A 7609-nucleotide genomic window follows, 5' to 3' on the forward strand; every position below is an offset into this window, starting at 1 on the left:
CTTTGGCCTTCGCTCCTGTGGAATTTGGGCGGCATCCACTGTGGCTTCCCTGGGCTGGTCGGCCGCACAAATCCAGTCATTAGGCAGATGGCGATCTTCCGCAAACAAGGCTTACATCAGGCCCATCACGCACGCTTAACTGGCTTCTCTCTCAGTTTCCGCAGGTCCTCAGCATCGTACACTGGGCATCTCGCTATGCATCGCCATCGGGATGGGGACAGAACTTGGGTCTTCTGCCAGGGAACCGGGTTTTGTGGTTCGACTTCAGAGGATGCGGGAAGTTCTGGAACTGATCTGTGGAATGTTACCTGGGACCTTGCTGTTTTGGTCTAAGCTGCTGGAGTGGCGCAACGGGTGGGGCGCCATCTCCCCAACACGGTGGACTTAGCCGGGATTAACACCTGTCGTGCAATTTCAGGTTTTGTTCGGCATAACGGGGGACGGTGCATAGCTCTTTGGGACATTTCACACAAACTGCCCTCCCCCTTTATAGGGTTGGCGGGGTACGCTTACCCTTCTATGGCATGGACTGTTGGCTGCATAGCATACGTGGCAAATTGTGTGATTGGCTCAAGGTATGGGTGGCGTTTGGCGGGAGCTGGAGGCCAGCTCTATGGCGGTTTGCGCATCAGGGACTGATCTTTAGCTTGGTGTCAGCGGGTAAAATACCCGCTTTATTGGAACCTCCTTATGAGATTTGGGGTAGAGCAAGCCAAGGGGTAACCTGCCCAGACGTGGGCTTCGATGGCTTGCGCCCCTGGCAGCTAAGAGTCTTCAGGAAGTGGCAATCGCCCATCTGGAATCTCACAGCTGCTCCAGTGTGTGATAATTTTTCATTGGCAGGCGTGCTGAGAAAAATTTAGGTGTCTGGGGGACAGCACTTGTGCTGCCCAGCACACAGATCAGACCCTCATGCTGCGCCTTACGCTTTGTTTACCTTGAACCAATTTTTGTTAATAAAATGGCTATGGCCAACTTTTTCCCACACAAAAAGTGTGTGTACTTTCATTTATTCCAGGAATGGCAGGGAGGCCTTTAGTTACTTCCCTCAAGCAGCAATAGTCAAGCAGAAGCTCAGCTTGTGAAGCTTCAGTTCCAAGGCCAACAAATAAAATGAGACTAATAAGTGAATGTGCACAAGTCAGACAGGGGAAAGTTACAATATAAACTAAATTAATTAAGTTGCTAAGAAACTGAGTGTTGCCGCTAACTTAGGATTCACAACTGAATATTAAATAGCTGAGGTATTAGAATTATAGGAGCTTTGGGAGGAAAAAGTGATTTCAAAGAAAAGTGGCAATCTTATTTCACTCAATTTTTAACCTAAGCATTACTTTAAGATAAGTTTTGCTAATACTCAAGAATAAATTCCACCCCAAAATCCTTTGCACTCAAACTGAGAGTTAATCTCTATAAGGCAATTCAAGAAAAATGACGCCAACCTAAACAGATCAATTACACAAGAAACTGATTCATCCATAAAAGTTAAACTTAGGCACTATAACCAGCACAAAATGTTGGTAAATACAACATTGATATTTTAAGATTTTGAAAGCTCAAAAAAAAAAGCCATAGGAATGTGCCAAACTCAGTGATATGCTTTCTCTCTAACAAAACTCTAAAAACAAATAATTAATATTTGTATCACTGTACTCCATAATACCTCTAGACCTAATATTACCACATAAGAATAGCAACAAGAGTTAATGCAAAAAGGCTCAACATTTGCAAGAAAACACAAGTCATGAATATCTCTTGTAGATGCAATACCAAAAGCTATACAGTAAAACTTGTAGAATCTATTTTTCAACTGGTGATTTCCTAAACATGTCATTAAAAAAAGCTATTACTCTAAAAATGAACTTCTACTATCCTTTTCAATCCCTCCCAAGAAAAAAAAATCTCAGCCATAAATATCCCTAAGATGTGGTCAGCATTTCTTGGCTTTGATCTCTGAACCAACAATGTTGTGGCAAACCTGGAGGAATTTGTTTGGCAAGTCGGAGCGGAAGCCAAGGAAATTCCACGCATGTATTGCACACTTCACAACTCACAGCAAAAAGAGCCTACTGTTCACTTTTGCCTGTTCAAATACTTGATGATATTCATTCACCTCACACGCCTGCCTAACAGAACAGCTATCTCTGGAAAGTCCAGTTCCCTCAAATGGTGAAGAACCTTAGAGGAAAAACTGAAAGGTCAGCACATACTGAAATATTTTTCCAGGATAATATACTCAGCAGGACTCTTCCTATCAGTATAACTGACAAGTCACTTAATTAGAGCATTATGCCATATCTCATCCTTCCCTTACATTCCCCTACATTCTTCACAATCACACACACCCTAGAAAATTCTTGACCAGCTAACATGGCCACTAACATTTACCAAAACACAGATCTAGTGCACCAGCTCTTCCACATCTCAAGCTTCCTCTCCATGGCTTAACCACTTATCTTGTATCTCTTCTACAATTAAACATCTCACTAGCATTAGTCTATCATTTTTCTTTCAGCAGCCATCTCAAAATTTCTACTTTTTACTCAGTGATTTTGTGTAAATATCTTAGAGGTCTTCAAAAAGTATGTTCCCCCTGCTTCTTTCTTTTGATGCTTTCTACTTGCATTTAAGTCTGAGCCTTTGGGTCAAGTTTTTCACCTCTGGCTTGTATGTGTATAAAGCACGGTGTAAAACAAGTTCCAATCTCAAACTAATGCATATGCTTATACATTTCAGTGGCCAACGTATATCTCTCAGTCTGCTCATATAGACTACAACACAGAAATGTGTAAGTTTCAACTCCCCCTCCCAAAAAAGAATCCACTGTTCTCCTCCAGAGACTTGTTTGTTTTTACCGTAACAGACCAATATGACTATTGCTCTGTAATCTGACAACCTGCAATTTCTTCCCTCTCTTCCTACTGTTTTGGGGGGTCCTTTTAGACATCCTTGCAGACTTATTTTGCCATTATCCTTCAGTGAGAATTCCAGAATCCTATAGATCCACAAATCCTGCAACCCACTAATTATTTTTTGTATTTCACTTTTTAACAGTAAACAACTAAAAATCAGGGTATAAATTGCTTAATAAAATCAGTAGAAACATCTTAAAACTGCCTGGTTATTGTATATCCAATTCTGAATCAGGCTATCCAATGTGGATCAAATCTCCACATAATCAAACCAGGGACAGATATGGGGGATTAGTCTACAAATCCGACAGAAATTCCAGAAGTGTGCGCGCGTGTGTGTATATATATATACACACATATATATATTGGAGGATTAAAACTTACCAAAATAACAACTTGCTGGAGTGCGTACCATAATGTCATGCACATGAGCCATCTTGGCCTAAAGACAGTCACCAACCACACAAGCTTCCAGGGTGCCTTTCCACCATGTCACTTACACTTTGGGGAGGCCTGGTGGCAGCCATTGCACAACTTACCTAGTCAGTTAGCTGCCATGTGACCTATGCAACATTTACGTTTAGCAGCAGCCACCAGCTGATTTGCCTGGCCAGCCCTCTTCTATGCAAACTGTCATTACTACACAAGCTGTGTGACTTGCTTGGACCTAGGAACAGTCACCACTTAATATACCAAAGGCAAATAGACAGGTTGGCTGAAGGAAAAGACAGAAGAGGTCAGGTGGCAGTTATGAGAGCAGCCAGAAGAGTGAAAGAGGAAACAGTTGGGGAGGAAGATATTGGGGGGCAGGGGGATGACAACCCCTCCCCCCACAATTCCTTCCTCATACTAAAAGCCACTTCTATCAGGTGAACCAATACATGTATGCTATTAAATCTGCTAAAAATGCCAGTGTTCCTTTTTGTTACAAAAGCTACCCCATCGCTAGAATGAGATTGCAAGATCCCATATCATGTATACATACCCACCAGTTCCACTAAAAAGATGCCTCTTTGCATGAATCTTCTTCACCAATACAGTACAATACTGAAGTTCACTCCATTCTTTCTTCCCTCCCCTTTTTTCAGTCCCCAAAACATATGGCATATGCACCCCACGAAATGTTATTAATCTACACCTCCGTACCTACCTGTGGAGGGGAAGGTAAGTAGGAGAGGGAGGGGGTGAGGATCCCCTCCCCCACCGGCGTCTCCAGGCCCAGAACACAAGGAGGGTCCAGGATCCCGGTTTTCACTTGAGGCAACAGCAGCTGCAGCCCCAGGAGGCGCGAGTGGGCGGGAGGGGACGGAGAGGAGGCCCCACCGTCCCCTCCTCGGAAGGGAAGAGGACAAGCAGCACGCTGACCGGGGGAGGGGATGAGAAAGACCCACGGGAAGCGCGAGTGTGAGGAAGGGGCCTCCCTGCTCTCCCAGGGCCTCGCGCCACCCGCGAGCGGGGGCGAAAAAGAAGAGCGCGCGGCCCCTCCGCCCCCGCGGCCGTCACCTCCTCGGCCCCCCTTCCGTTCCTCCTCAGGAACCCCTCAAGCTCCGCCTCCCCTACGCAATAACCCGTGACAGCGTCCCCAGCAGGAGCGTCGACGTCAATGCGTATGTTGGGGAGAAGGAAAAGGTGCGAAACGGCGCGTCTAGCTCGGCGGAAGCTTCCGGGGGAGGGGCATGAGGGACGAGGAGTATATGCCACATCTCTATGGTAGTGGCTAGCTAGGCGTCAAAAAGCAAAACAGAGGTATTGTTGAGGCTTTCACGGATTCAACTGGTTCTGGTGGGTTTTCCGGGCTGTGTGGCCGTGGTCTGGTGGACCACCAGACCACAGCCAAACGACCCGGAAAACCCACCAAAACAGAGGTAGCTCACCATAGAGCATGAACTTCCGGTAAACAACGAACGACTCTATTGGTCGCGTACATTTAGGGGAACGAAGAAGCAGCGTGCTAGTTTTCGGCATCTCTGTTGTTTGAAGTTGGCGTGGGAAATTCGTCGCAGTTAGATTAGACGTGTCAATAAGGACTGCGGTGTCGGCTGAGGATAAGTAATAATAATAGACAGCACCAAAAAAAATGGAGCTTTTCCCAATCATTCTTGCTCTTTCGGCGGCTTTTTGTAAAAAAAAACCCTCGTCAGCTGGATTGTGAGGGAGGAAATAAACAGAAGGGGCTAATAAATCTTGGCATCTGCTGGTACAGGCGGTTCTAATTAATAATTATCATTTATGTCGTGTGTGATGTGCTGTTAAATCGCAGCAGACATACGGTAATCCCAGTAAAGGGGCTTTCAAGGCAAGTGAGCCGCAGGTCTGGTGGCTTGCCATTTCTGTCCTTTGCCGAGTCTTCGTTGTGATCTTCCAACCCTGCTTACCTTCCGAGATCGTCCTGTGCCCATTAATCTTAATGCCGCTTTCTCATTTCTCACCGACAATAAAAATTGTTCATAGTACAAACAAAATTCCGTTCGTTGTTTGTGAAACTGTGCACAGTTGCCCAACAGTACTGCCTTGGGTTGCAGGCCTCCAGTGGGGGGCTGCAAATCTCCTGAAATTACAACTGATCACCAGACTGCTCAGAAAATAGTTTGTTTATTCAAAACATTCCGCTTCTTTTGGAGAAAGTGGGCTACTTTGGAAGGGGACTGTACAGCATGATACCCTACCGAGGTCTCTCTCCCTAAAGCTGATCCTCCCAGGCTTCACACTCAAATCTCCGTGTTTCCAAACCTGGAGTTGGCAACACTATTGTTGCTAGTTTTTCTTGGTTCATCCTGTGTGCTGTTATTGGGATTATGGGTTCAAATGCTCCCAGCGCTGAGTAGACAGAAAAGGTGCAGGTGTACATTACATACCCCACCTGTGTCAGTCTTCTTCAGAGACTGAGATGCAAATGGAATTATGTGCCAGATATTCTAGACTTCAAGCTTTCCTCTTCAGTCCAGTCATCCAAGAATATGTGGCTGCTTTTCCCCAGTTTTGAAACTCTGACACTGTGCAAACTATATCTCAGAATACACGATATTAGGGTTGGCATAGCATAGCGGCTGAGTAGCTGAACAATAACCTGGAAGACTTCCACTTTACAATTTCTGGATTGTGGCCCCAGCTGCCTTCTGTCATATACAACTGTTGATACTAATCTAGTTTAGAGGGCTGGTGTACAGATTGCAAGATAAGTGTGTGAAAGATATACGGTATCCTAATTTTTTTTTTAAAAAATCTAAATATATAACAGTGGTGATGGACTTAGACCAGCAAACCTATGATACATGCTTTAAAGGTGACACACCATGACATTTTGGGTGACATGCCAATATTCGCTGGCTTCTAACAATTATCCTTCCTATTGGAGTCTTAAGTCATTTTTGTAATTATTTTATGTTTCTTTATATAATACAGAGAATCCCACATGATTGGACTGTATTTTAAAATGAATATGTAAACAATTGTTTCTCTTTTGTTTGTGTATGTGAGGCAAGCCAGCAGAGTAAGAACATAAGAACAAGCCAGCTGGATCAGACCAAAGTCCATCTAGTCCAGCTCTCTGCTACTCGCAGTGGCCCACCAGGTGCCTTTGGGAGCTCACATGTAGGATGTGAACGCAATGGCCTTCTGCGGCTGTTGCTCCCGATCACCTGGTCTGTTAAGGCATTTGCAATCTCAGATCATGGAGGATCAAGATTGGTAGCCATAAATCGACTTCTCCATAAATCTGTCCAAGCCCCTTTTAAAGCTATCCAGGTTAGTGGCCATCACCACCTCCTGTGGCAGCATATTCCAAACACCAATCACACGTTGCATGAAGAAGTGTTTCCTTTTATTAGTTCTAATTCTTCCCCCCAGCATTTTCAATGTATGCCCCCTGGTTCTAGTATTGTGAGAAAGAGAGAAAAATTTCTCTCTGTCAACATTTTCTACCCCATGCATAATTTTGTAGACTTCAATCATATCCCCCCTCAGCCGCCTCCTCTCCAAACTAAAGAGTCCCAAACGCTGCAGCCTCTCCTCATAGGGAAGGTGCTCCAGAGTAATTAGGCATTTTCTGAATTTTTGACATGCCCAGCCCAAAAGGTTCACCATCACTTCACTGATCTAGACATAAGTTTCTTTAAATGGTTTCCAAGTACCTAAAAATAAGTCCGCACACTATTGCCAGGAGTGATAACCAGTCACTTTTTTGTTTGTGAATAAATATACGGTATGTGCAAAAATACCGTATATTTCTTCCTTTCTTTCCAAGGCATATATTGCTGCCAACAGCAATTTTAATTCCAAATTTAATTTAATTCCAATCCTTTTTCATTTCTCCTAAAATATTGTGAATTTCAGGACTCTCAGTAAGTTGGATACTAGGACTTCCCCCAAGTTTTCTTCCCACACAAAAGGCTTTAATGTGTGAAGTTTTTCTCTAGTGAAGACCGACTTAGTGGATGACACAGGATTCAATAGTGGAAGGGAATCATTGCCTTTAGCAGTGGCAGAGTAATCAATACAAAATAGGTCAGATCATGACTATAGAATTTTGGTAGTCCTCATTCAGTTTTGTGCCTTGCTCCTACATTGAAAAATATGATGCAATCATGTTGTAAGAGGATAGGTCATAAGAAACAGTACTGACACTACAGTTTTTCTTCCCTATTTGAAGTACACAGGGTGGATAAAAACCAATTATTTCTTCAAATCAAAACAATCAG

The 7609-nt window shown here is 43.9% G+C and overlaps 1 protein-coding gene across 1 annotated transcript in view; it reads right to left on the reverse strand.

The window, feature by feature from the left end:
- The window catches only part of MAP3K2 (mitogen-activated protein kinase kinase kinase 2), a 43493-nt gene extending 39041 nt beyond the window's left edge, over positions 1–4452 (reverse strand). The window contains exon 1 of the mRNA XM_048483634.1: positions 4063–4452. The gene's annotated coding sequence lies outside the window, so the exon portion shown is untranslated. The remainder of the gene's footprint in view (positions 1–4062) is intronic.
- Positions 4453–7609: the final 3157 nt, after the last annotated feature.

The sequence above is a fragment of the Sphaerodactylus townsendi genome, linkage group LG02 (assembly GCF_021028975.2).
Source record: "Sphaerodactylus townsendi isolate TG3544 linkage group LG02, MPM_Stown_v2.3, whole genome shotgun sequence".
NCBI classification, from domain to species: domain Eukaryota; kingdom Metazoa; phylum Chordata; class Lepidosauria; order Squamata; family Sphaerodactylidae; genus Sphaerodactylus; species Sphaerodactylus townsendi.